Genomic DNA, 12,992 nt, shown 5'->3' on the forward strand with positions numbered 1-12,992 from the left:
TACAGCGGATAGTTCAGGATGGCTCGTTTTTCGCTTCATCCAATGATCCCATACGTCGTATTTGGTACATTGACGTTGCTCAGCTTGGAGTGCTTGTAACTGCTGTTGGAATGTTGTGTTTGAAGTAACAGTAGTAAGCGACCCACCAAACATCGCGGTAATAAAATTATCGCTTTCATCGGACACTACAGACGTGTTTCTAGAACATGTCGGCTGAACTGAATAGTGAGGATCCAGTTTCTCAATTCTCTCCCACGTTTGTACAACGAATCTCTGGTAGTGGAAAACTATATAAAATGACAATTTTAAATAATGAATGGTTAATTAAATACCTGAATGTGATCTTTCTCGTCACCAGTAAATATGTTCGAATTGACATAATTGAAACGGGGGTCGAGGTATATGGCCATTTTAAAAGCCATAGAAGCTCGGAGATTTTCAAGTCGGGATGTTAAAGCTTCTGTTAATTCGCGAGCAAACGGATTATTTTCCAACTTTCCAACAGAACATATGGTCATCAGCCATTCCATATAGAAGTCGCTCAGTGATGTGTGCGTTTCCTGCAGCTTTTTCGTGCAGATATAGCATGGCTTGAAGGCTTCCAAATAATTCTGGATAAAATCCCAGCTCAACGAAAGATCTAGGAAACATTAAAACAAACATTTTAGTAATTCACTAACCACTGGGCACTGTATATCAGGTAAATTTTACCTAGTTCAGAGAATTCTTCGGCAAGTTGGGAGAAGAACATTTTCTGATCCATAAAACATTCCAACATTTTGTAAATGCCTCCCCATCTAGTTTGGCACCACACCGGAGGATATTTGGCTTGATGATAATCGAAAGATGTTTTGTACTTTACGTTTTTGCAACGCTTGGCAACCTCCGTAATATTCTTGATCATGTCATTGCTTTTGTTTACTACATCAAGGATGGCAAGTTGCAGAGTATGAACTGCACACCTTATCATATTCAAATTGTCCCGGGCTTGGTCGTGAAACTCATTACTAAGCTTCTCAGCCACCTCATCAGCACGCCCCCCTGTGATGTCGACCTCGTCCATCTCTTCATACAGAGTAATGATTGACGATTCAAACTCATCCTTCAATCGCCGTATACAGGCAAGCATATTCGCACCGTTGTCGACAGTTATCGAAAATATTTGCTCAATTTTAAGGTCGTAGCGGGCCAATATCTCAAGCACCTTATCTTTGAGATAAATGGCAGTTTGCCTCTCCTTAACCTCAATCATTCCTTATAATAATTGCTGTTAGAAACATTATGATCAATATTTAATAAACTTACCTAAAGTTCTGACTACTATTTTGCTACCCACAACATATTGAACACCAATTCCCAATACATGATGAGTCAACCGGCTAGCTGAGTCTATCATCATACAAAGCAAACGAGTTTTCATCTCAGCCGCCATGGCTGGTACCATTTTCGTAACCATCTGATTGATATGAGCTTTTGCGTTTGGTCGATTCAGAGTAAGTCCAACCGCTGCCCCCAATGGATCAAAAATCTGCCGAAGTCCTTCCCAATCGAAGCATGACAATGGAAGATTGTGATAAGCAACAAGTTTTATGGCTGAATCAACCAACAATTGTTTATCAATGGCAACTGATTTTTTAGGGATACTCCGTGTTTTTTTAACAACTTCTTCAACAGCCAGTCCGTGTTGTATGGCCAAAGCGGTATGTCGAGTTCTAAAATGGCGGATAAAGTTTCCGATATCGTATTTCGATTGGATGTATGTACAACTGTCTTCCGCATCTTCAATCCGACAGAATACTCGCTCTCCGTCTCGACGAATAAACTTAGTAGCGATTTCGGAAAAGGTTTTTCCGTGCTCGTTTTTACGCTTTGAACCTTCCATTTTGAAAATATACCTTTGATGAATCGCAGACGAAATCGATTGAAAGTGAACAACTGCTTCAAATGAAATGATGGGTGACTCAATTGACAGGCAAAGAGTATTCAACCGAACATGAATTGCATATGGAATGAACGCATGTTTATTTAAATGGGTGTGAGTGAGTGAGCGAATATAGTAAATGCTGGAATGATTCATTCTGACCTGTCAATTCATTCCATCTCACATGCGAACCAGCAGTGAGAAGAAAGGTTGGCAGATGTGAATGAATAGTATGATTTGTTCGTATTCAAATGAATGACTTGAAATTTTACCGCACTGAACAGTGTTGCTTTGAATCTGTGGTCCTAGGCTCGAAGTGAAATTTAATACCATGTTCACACTACACTACACTACGGAGTTAAAACACGCTATAATAATTAGCAACAAGAAAAATGTCATCAAAATAGCGTTAAAACATGTTTTAACTCGTAGTGTGAACGTAATTTTTAATCGAGCGTAGTTTAAAGATCTTTTATTACATCGATAATTTATGAGCAGTAGAGTACTGTATTTTACATTAGTGTTAATAACAAAAGCTACAGGCGAATAGTTATAATCTACAACATACAGCCGAACCCTTGGGTAGTGACAATTGTGGAAGCTTCCAATGGGCGCCAACTAATTGATTAATGGTATAGTATTGTTTCGTGTACTCACCATAGAAAGTAACTAAGAAAAAAAAAATAAAAATAAAAACAAATGAAACCGCATGAGGTTTACTATGGACAAATCTATTATTCGAACGCATTTTTTGTCTTTCTCATATAATTTTTTCTCAAACATAAGATCCTAATAAACAAGCGAAATATTTCTTTCGAAACAATGTATAGCAAACTCAAGGACTGAATTGAAAATTAGTTATAAACATATTTCTTCTAATCACATAAATCACACTGAAAATTAGGAATTAGGAACAGTTTTATCATGTATTGTAAAACTTTTCCTTTAGTATGAAAATATTTAGCGAATTCTCTGACTTTAGCTTTGATCCCTTTCCTAAAGTTTTGGGCAGTGGTGTCATCGAATTTTTTTGACGCAGCATTCCAATATTTTTTTCACTCTGGTTTGGTCTTAGCTACTTTATCTTCCCTATTGAAGATACGCTTCATGATAGCCCAATATTGTTCAATAGGACGAAGCTGTGAACAATTTAGCGGATTAATATTTTTCTCGACAAAATCTATCTTATTCGCATGTAACCATTTTATAGTGTTATAATGTGCTGATGCCAAATCAGGCAAAATAATGGTGGAACAGCGTGCAACGGAAGCATCCTTTTTTGCAAACATTCAATGCGGTGGTAAATATCAACATTTATGGTTAATTTGGCGTACAAAATTTGTTGACTTCAAGTCACACGAACAGATTGCCTGCCACACGAGGACTTTTTGTCCAAATTTTTCCACCTGGACTTCTCGAGGTCGGTGACATGAATGAACTTCGAATAAAATTAAAATATAATAAAATACCCAGGAAGCGTTCAGTGTTTTTTTGTGATTTATTTTTAAATTTATGGTTAATGTAATACTAACCAGTTAAAAGGGTCTCCTCATCAGTCAGCTTCAGAAAATCGTTTTCTGCTTCAATAGTTAGAATTATTATCAGAGAATATTCTTGCGGAATTTTAGAGTATAGCTGATCAACATCTCATGCCTATAATTTTCCTCTAATTTGTTTTTTTTTATCTTCCAAAAACTTGTATTTGAAGGGTGAGGGTTGAATGTATCAAATAGTCCTAACAGTCGAATGACCGATGCAATGAAACTTACAGGAAATAGAATATCAAATATGATAAAAAGTGGAGCCGTAAAATTGTCGTAAGCGGCGACCCCCTACGTGCGCTCTGTTTTTTTTTTTATTTTTTATTTCGATTATAGAGGTTTTAACCTTAAAGTCATTCGCCTCTTCGGGTTAGAAAAATCTCTTATGAAAAATTTCTAACCCTATGTGCGGGGTCGGGACTCGAACCCAGGTGCGCTGCGTACAAGGCAATCGATTTACCAACTACACTACGCCCACCCCCTATGCGCTCTGTTATTCGTAGCGCTTGTTGATCGATTTCAAAATATTAGTAAGGTTATGTGACGATGACTATGTGACGCGGCTTTACTGCGTTATCGAGGCCAAACAACCAAAGTCGCGTGTTTACTCATACACAGGGGTTGATTCCTTCTTTCAAACATGAGCAGTTCTTGGATTATGTGTTGAAATCGAAATTAATTTTAACATTTTGATTGAAGGATTGGGGACTATTTTTCCTTCTTTTGAAATCAATCTGTCTCGTGAACGTACCTACGATCGGTTCGGTTTACTCATCCAAATTATACTAACTACTTTTAAAATTAGTACGAATATGTTGATCTTTTATGCCACATGTTCTCTATACCGAACAACCGTTATGCCAAATCCGTATCAACTTTTGAATAGGGCTAATAAGGAACCCTATTCTCACAGTCACGTCACGTAGTGACTAGAAGAAAAATCCCTTCTAGTCACTAGGTGACGTGACTGTGAGAATAGGGCCCAAGGTTTGTAAACAAACTTTTGTTTTGCTGATTTCTCTTAATTTGTTATAATTTCAACACAGAAGACATTTGAAATTCTACCAAGGGTAAAGATCTTGATTCATGTGTATCTTTCGTGAAATTAAACTTGACAGCGGAATGGTGAGCGAAATAAGTTTGCTTACAAAAATCTCATTAGCCCTTTTGAAGAATTGACATTGAAATGATCTTCAATGCAATGTGTTATATTCGCACGTAATTTTTGTTCCGTTAGCTGAAGCAAACAGTTTCGTTTGTTCTGTTTTACAGCCAAAATATTAAAATCTACTCAAGTTTTTTTTCTGAACATTTGCTTAGTGTTATAGAAAGTAGTAAATCGATCGAAAAAATATGCGCATTGAATATGAACGGCGTGAATTTATTCGATGTTGTGATTCAACATTGAATGGCGACGAAATCTTCGCCACAATTTTTTTTGGTTCAGTTTTGAAAAAGGTTACTAAAATCGGTTGTCGGCACCCAAACATGGTCAGTTGTCGGCACCCCATTTTTTGTGGCAAATTCTGAATTCTCTGTAACTCAATCAATATGAATATTTTTGTAACGATCTTGACGAGTACCTATATGCCATTGAGATTGATTTTTGACATCATTTTGAAAACCAAGATGGCGACATCCGGTTTAGCGGAATTCTCTATATCTCAATCAATATGGATATTTTCGACACGGTTTTTATGAGTCGATGCCAAAAATTGATGTCTGATGCCATTGTGAAATCAAAAATGGCGACATCTATTCTAAAAGCACCCAGATTAAAGGTTTTCAGGTTTGTCTGTAGTAAAAAATCCTTCAAATCTATTATGACGGATTTTTTACTATAGCTTCGACATATTGGATTTTTGTATGGTGACGAATATCGCGCCAAGGAAAAGTCACCCTTTTGAATTTTGAAGTCTCCGCAATCTTTGTTTTTAGAATGACGGCAAGCATCAATTTTTGAGCTCATCTTGAAACCCAAAATTACCCAAGTACTAGTATTAGTACTAGTATATGCAGTAAAGTAGCATTTAATTTGGATTTCAAATGCTTCTTGCAGCATATTAGCATTTTCATTCAAACTATTTAAAAACTTCTTATCATTAATCAGCATTTTGAAGAAAGAAAAGCCGTAAAACATATTTTCATGGCACAGCAATAATGGAGCGGTCTATTTTTTTAAAAAAGCACTTTCCATGCCTGTTGGTGATTTGGGTAACATATTGACTTTTAATAAATAATCTAATTTAACTATGTGTGGTATAAGTTGGTCACCCTGTAAATATGAATGCGATTCGCCAGTGCGTTTGTGGTGCGTTCTATGCGTACCATCTTTTCACATACACACATTAGGCTTCCGATGAGGGATGATGTTAAAAGTAAAGTAAATTTTATTTTCTTTGTGAATGTTGGTGATTTTTATTCATATTGTGCCAGTTTTTTTTAATTTTGTTAAGGTGCCGACCTCATTTTTCTATATGGTATAAAATTATCATTTCATTAAATTGTCAGTACCATTTTTCGTATTGACGGAATAAATTGAATTGCTTCACTAGATATTAGCTAAGGTCTCTAGTTTTCCATTGGTATGATTATTTCCCTATATTATGCAATTGGAGAAATGTTATGAGCCAAAGACAAAAGGGTGCCGACAACCAACCACATACCCCTACAACTAGAATAAACGAGAACACATTTTGCCATAGCGATTGCCCTTTTTCCATTGATTTTATTTGAATGGTTTTTTTTTATTCTGATATTTAAATTATTTTGTTCCAGTATGCATATTTTAATGGTTGTTTTCCAACAATCAGATGTAAATCTTCTTACTAACTCGTCCGAGAAGGAATTTATCCGACGTCCAACTTTACTGGGATATGATTCACCAAGTTCTCCGTTTCCACAAAAAGCGCTAGAAAAATTTTAAGTTTAACTTATAAACTCCCTTTTCACCACAGAGGATGAATTTTTTTCATTTTCGTGGAAATAAAAGTGTCAAAATATAGGGGAATGTCTTCGGTTGTCGGCACACTTTTACCAAGATGGCCCATAGAACAGTTCTACCAGATGATCGACAGGCTCTCATCAGATCTAGTGGGCCAGAAACCGGTAGTTATAGCGGGAGACTTCAACGCTTGGGCAGTAGAGTGGGGCAGCCGCTGTACAAATAGCAGGGGCCAAGCGCTATTGGAGGCGCTTGCGAAACTCGATACTGTGCTAGCTAACAATGGCTCCGCTAGCACATTCCGTAGAAACGGGGTGGAGGCATGGATTGACGTAACATTTGCCAGCCCGGTCTGGTTCCAGGCATGGCATGGAGAGTAGACGAGGGCTACACCCATAGCGATCATTTAGCAATCCGCTTTAGGATCAACTATGGTGAGCAGCATCCCTGTCAGGTACGCGGGTGGAAATCCAATCACTTCGACATCGAAGCTTTCACCGCGGCCCCGGGACTGGAGGCCAACACCGACAGTCTAAGCGGGGATGCACTGGTAGCCGTTCTATCACGCGCTTGCGACGCCACTATGCCGAGAAAAACCCTGCCAAGAAACGGCAGATGCCCGGTATACTGGTGGAGTGCTGAGATTGCAGCTCTACGGTCAGCCTGCCTCAGAGCTAGACGTAGGATGCAAAGAGCTCGCACCGAGGATGCAAGAGAGAACCGCCGTGAAGTGTTTCGAGCTGCGAAATTGGCCCTTAACAAGGCCATTAAAAGCAGCAAGAGAGCGTGTTTCGACAACCTATGTGAGAGTGCCAACGCGAATCCGTGGGGTGACGCCTACAGGATTGTGATGGCCAAGACCAAAGGGGGCTCTTCATCCCCAGAACGGTCTCCGGACCGGTTGGAGACGATTATCGAAGTACTCTTCCCGTCTCGAGCCACAAGCCCCTGGCCACCTGCACTACGAGACAGTGCGGGCACGGCCGAAATGGTGGCTCCAGTGACGAATGAAGAACTACTCGCAGTGGCGAAATCCCTAGCAATGAACAACGCTCCAGGGCCGGATGGAGTTCCAAACAGCGCTCTCAAGGCAGCGATCATAGCAAACCCGAACATGTTCAGGCTAGCTATGCAGAGATTCCTTGATGAGTGCCGTTTCCCCGATAGATGGAAAAGGCAGAAATTGGTGCTGTTGCCGAAGCCCGGGAAGCCGCCAGGCGACCCATCGGTGTACAGACCAATCTGTCTGATCGACACGACTGGCAAATTGCTTGAGAGGATTATCCTCAACAGGCTAACCCCGTACGCAGAAGGTACGGACGGCTTATCAAGCAACCAGTTTGGCTTTCAGAAGGGTAAGTCCACAGTGGACGCTCTCAACTCAGTGATAAAGATTGCCAAGATAGCGATCCAACGAAAAAGGCGAGGCATTCGACACTGTGCGTTAGTGACACTTGACGTGAAGAACGCATTCAACAGCGCAAGCTGGGATGCCATCGCGCTCTCGTTACACCGGCTTAGCCTACCGGTGGGTCTGTACCGGATCCTGGAAAGTTACTTCCAGAACCGCGTACTGCTATACGAGACCGATGCCGGTCAGAAAAGGGTTCCGATTACCGCCGGAGTCCCGCAGGGCTCGATCCTAGGCCCGGTGCTATGGCACCTCATGTATGACGGGGTTCTGAGACTGAAGTTCCCTCCTGAGGTCAAGACCGTCGGCTTTGCCGACGACGTAACCTTGGAGGTCTACGGGGAGTCAATCCCTGAGGTAGAACTAACCGCAGAACACGCGATCAACACGGTGGAGGAATGGATGAGCGCGAGAGGCCTGGAGCTCGCTTATCATAAGACGGAGGTAGTTATCGTCAACAACCGCAAGTCGGCACAACATGCAGTTATCCATGTGGGAGAAGTCGCGATCACTTCACAGCGAATTCTGAAGTCTCTCGGAGTCATTATAGACGACAAGCTGACCTTCGCCAGCCATGTCGACTATACATGCAAGAGAGCGTCGACTGCTGTTGCGGCTCTATCGAGAATGATGTCCAACAGCTCAAAGGTGTGCGCCAGTAGACGTAGGTTACTGGCACGCGTTGCCGTAACTATCCTCAGGTACGGCGGCCCGTCATGGTCAAGAGCACTGAGGGTAACCAGTTACCTACAGAAACTGGAGAGCACCTACCGCGTGATGTGCCTCAGAGTGATATCTGCCTACCGCACGGTATCACACGATGCATCCTGCGTGATAGCGAGCATGATGCCAGTCGGGCTGGTCATTCGGGAAGATGAGGAGTGTTTCGAGCTACGTGGAAATAGAGGAGCCCGCGAGCGCACCAGGGTGACCTCGGTCGCCAGATGGCAGCGTGAGTGGGACAACTCCTCGAAAGGTAGGTGGACCCACCGGCTGATACCTAGCATATCAAGCTGGGTGGGAAGACCCCATGGGGAAGTTCACTTCCACCTGACACAATTCCTGTCAGGCCATGGCTGTTTCCGACAGTACCTCCACAGGTTCGGGCACGCGGAGGTCCCAGCCTGCCCGGGCTGCCCAGGTGTAGACGAAACTTCCGAACACATACTGTTCGTATGTCATCGGTTCGACGTTGAAAGAAGAGCAATGCTTGACGTCTGTGGCTGGGACACAACCCCTGATACCCTTATTCAGCGGATGTGTCAATCGGTGGAGAAGTGGAACGCAGTCTCGGCTGCTACCACCCAGATTGCCTGTAGGCTACAGGTAATCTGGCGAACCGAGCAACAGACGACGGGCACGGTTAACTAGTGATTGGTTAGTTGGAGCGAAAAAGGTCAAGCACAAAAAGGGAGTGAATGGTCTGTTCATGCTAAGGCAGGTTTGGCGCAGCGACTGGCAACCGCGTAAGGGGTAAACCCAGCCACCCCGAAGCAAGACAGAAGAGTGAGTGTATAGGCGTAAAAGTGGACTGCCTCATGCCAAGACGGGAGGGTCGTAGCGTAGTATGTTGGGACTTAGCTATCGATGTCTCATGGCGTCGCAGAGGAGTGAAAGGGTGAACATCCAAGTCAGTCTCACACGGCATGTTAAGAGTGAGCACAAAAGTCAGCCTCACATGGTATGGTAGAGGCGAGCACAAAAGTAAGCCTAGCAAGGAATGAGTAAGGTGAGCACACAAGTCAGCCTCGCAAGGAACGAGAAAGGTGAGCACAAAAGTCAGCCTCATGTGGAGTGTTTGAGAGTGAATCAAGGTGCGATAGAGAGAGCACCCAAGTAAGCCTCATACAGGACGTATGAACGAGTGAGTGAGAGTGAATGAGTACATTAAGTACAGCCATCCCCCCAGAAGTAATACCGAGAGGTAGTTCCTGGGAGGAATGATGGCGGAGCCCAATGGAGTTTAGTCGGTATTAAGGTTGCACAGAGAATGCGCAAAATTCGCAAACGAAACAAGCAGTTTTTTTCCACACCGTATGTCAGATCTTCATAAAAATCAATCAGCGTATGTAGAATTTTTTATTTTTTATTATAATTCGTTTATTTGACACGGCTCATAGCGGTAGCTTAACGGAGCCGTGGATCTTTTATATGTTTACAAATGTAAAAATAAAAATATAAACAAATATTATAATATTGGATCTCACGCGCGCAACTTTTTATTGCTAACGGAGACCTTCTTTCGCGGGGCTTGCTGGCAATCTGCATCGGGGGGGTCGTTTAATTCTTGTTTTTCACGTCCAGGTCGAAGCCGGCTTGGTATTCGCGATCAGATGTTTTTCCCTGTTTCTTGCACTTATTGTGGACCAACGTAAATCCGTCACTGTTATTGTTATCCTTGCCAATGTTGCTTACAGTTGATTTTGCGGTACTGGATGCTTCTTTTGTGGTTGTCATTATGGTCTGTGTAACTGCTGCCACAAATTTGGCCACCGTTTGTGGTTCAGGCATTGGTATTGAAAACTCTGTTTTGGGTTGGTTTGCCGTAGATGAGTTGGCAATCGGTTGAGATGCGTCTTCCTCTGCATCTTCCGCGCAAGGTTGTCCATGATGAGCTGTCTGATTACAATACTTGCACGTAGGAATTTGCCCCTCATGGGTGTATAGCGTAGTTTGTATAATCGTAGTTCCGTGAGTTTTGAGTTTTATTGTCAAGTAGGAGGGTATAGGCTTTTCAACCCGCATCCTCACTACAAAAACGCCGTTAGGAGTACCCGGGAAGAAGTTTCTCCAAGTATCAGGTGTAACGGATTCTACTTCTCCGTATTGCGACATGCATTTTGCAATTGGCTCAGAAGGGGTACGAGGTGATAGGTCATATAACCTTACATCTATGTAATCATTCTCAATATATACGGGAATCTTAATTCCAACGTTGTCACTTTCAACCACGTGTTTTAAGTTGTTCTTCAAAACGAAACGCTCGGCTTGTGCTAACGTGTTGAATGATATTAACACTGCACTGCGAAGATGGTGATACTGAAGGTACAACACTTCCGTAAGTCCTAGTTGCATTTTTACCTTCAGAAGGTATTCCATTTCACTAAAACTCGGTCGTTTTAAACAAAATTTAAAGTCAACGACCGCAGCGTTGGGCCGAAGTAGAGCTTTTTCGTCAACTTTACTCATGATGACAAGAATAATCCGATGTTTCCTTTGTTCTCGAGGCAATGCACACTAGATCGAGAGGCCTGTTGTTCACTTGGCTCGATTGTACGTCTGACTGCGGCTGAAGTAGAAAGTAGACTGCGCGTATGCAGAATGTTGTTACAGTACTGCTGATTGATTTTTATGAAGATCTGACATACGGTGTGGAAAAAACTGCTTTTTTCGTTTGCGAATTTTGCGCATTCTCTGTGCAACCTTAATGGCAGCGTCACCATTCGAGCCCGACACGCCCCCAGTGCACCCCGTGCGGTAGCTTGGACCCTACCAATAGCACGTGTACTGGGCTAGGACGTAAAGGTCTTCTCCATTGTAAAAAAACACGACAATTGCTAGACCAATAGAGAAGTTATGACATACCAATCAAAGTTAAACCACCTTCAAAGGATGATGCCTGGTGCACACATAGTTTGTTATACCAGGAGTTCTTTGTTGGAGGGCAGAGTACCGGTGCCTATTGTCGTGAAATGAGATTAGACCAATATAATTCGCTTGGTAGATACTGTATCGTATTCCAAGCAAAAATTTTCGCAATTCTGTGTGGCGTACAGTCGTCCCTTCAATAGGGATTTTTTTTTGCAAAAGAATACATTTTTGCTCTGACAGTTGGGCTACCCTGAAAGCACTTAGCTCAGCAGATTCGAGATCGAAATTAGTAATCGCATGTCGTACTCAAATCGAAGAACTTAGCATTTCAAATTCTGTTTACCTTCTATGGGTACCCGGTCATTCTGGTATTATCGCAAAGGACGATTTAGCTAGACCTGGCGCTGCGACTGACTTCGTTGGACCAGAACCAGTTCTACTTCTACCAATGTCGATAAGCTGGATAAGGCATAAGATTTGCTCTTGGGCTGCATCCGAACATGCCAACCAATGGGGTAGCTTGCAAACTTGCGTTGAAACTAAATCTTTTCTGTCGGATGTGAGTGCGAAAATGTCAAAGAATTTTGTTGTATTTTTCCAAGCACAATTGCAGTATTCTAATCAGAGCACAGACTGGACATTGTAAACTAAATTATTACATGGGTACTATTCAGCGTGCTAAGCATTATTCGTGTGGTCTTTGTGAATCCGATTACGGAACTACATATCATTTAGCGATTTAGCGAGAGTTCCGGATTTTGCAAGATTTTGTAGGTCTTTATTAGTAGGGTTACTGTGCCCTAATTCATCTTAGCACCTCTGTTCATCCCACCCATTTGAACACATTAGTTAGAGCGGTGTCTGCTATCTCTATTCAACGCATCAGCTCAAATGGTAGGATGAATAAGGGTGTGTTGTACTCGACTTTTCGCTTCAATCTAACGACAGTATTTTATATTTTTCAAGCCAGATTTTTTATTGATCGTCTTCTTAAGAACAAAGCAAAGATGTTGATACCTATTTAAGCGCAATCTAATCAGTTTAAGCCGATTTATCAGCGAAATAGTGTGACATCGTGACTAATGAGATGAATAAGGGCACGTCTACCCTAGTATAATTTTGGAATAGATTGAAGAAATTGGGTAATATAGTTCAAAATTGGAAGTGCATTAAAATGAATCGATATTGAAAGACTGATCTCGCAGAAAAATGGGCTGAATTGTGGAGGATGTGAAAACATAAAGAATGATTTGGCGGGTGAAATTGAAGAAACAAACAAAAAACATTCACGGGGACTGCCAGTTCCAAACCAGCTCTTGCATGCATTCAAAAAAAAACTTGTATTCGAAAACAATTGTAAATTTACACACATATTTAAAGATTTTAACAAAAGTTAGCATTTTTATAGGAGCTAGCGTAAAAAAGATCTATCTGTATTAATTATATTTTGTCAACCAACTTAACATGTATATACTTTTAAGCATTGGAGCAGGTGGTAACTATGAATTTTAAAATTGCTTTATACTTTCACTATCACTGTTGTAGTAAGTAGGTATACATTATAATGAAAAATAATCATACCTC

At 41.6% G+C, this 12,992-nt stretch overlaps 2 protein-coding genes across 4 annotated transcripts in view; both read right to left on the reverse strand.

The window, feature by feature from the left end:
* The window catches only part of LOC131678974 (protein yellow-like), a 342,660-nt gene that overhangs the window by 113,435 nt on the left and 216,233 nt on the right, over positions 1-12,992 (reverse strand). The window lies entirely within an intron of this gene.
* The window catches only part of LOC131678977 (BUB3-interacting and GLEBS motif-containing protein ZNF207-like), a 54,731-nt gene that overhangs the window by 13,645 nt on the left and 28,094 nt on the right, over positions 1-12,992 (reverse strand). The gene's annotated exons all lie outside the window — the stretch shown is intronic.

The sequence above is a fragment of the Topomyia yanbarensis genome, chromosome 2 (assembly GCF_030247195.1).
Source record: "Topomyia yanbarensis strain Yona2022 chromosome 2, ASM3024719v1, whole genome shotgun sequence".
Classification (NCBI taxonomy): Eukaryota; Metazoa; Arthropoda; class Insecta; order Diptera; family Culicidae; genus Topomyia; species Topomyia yanbarensis.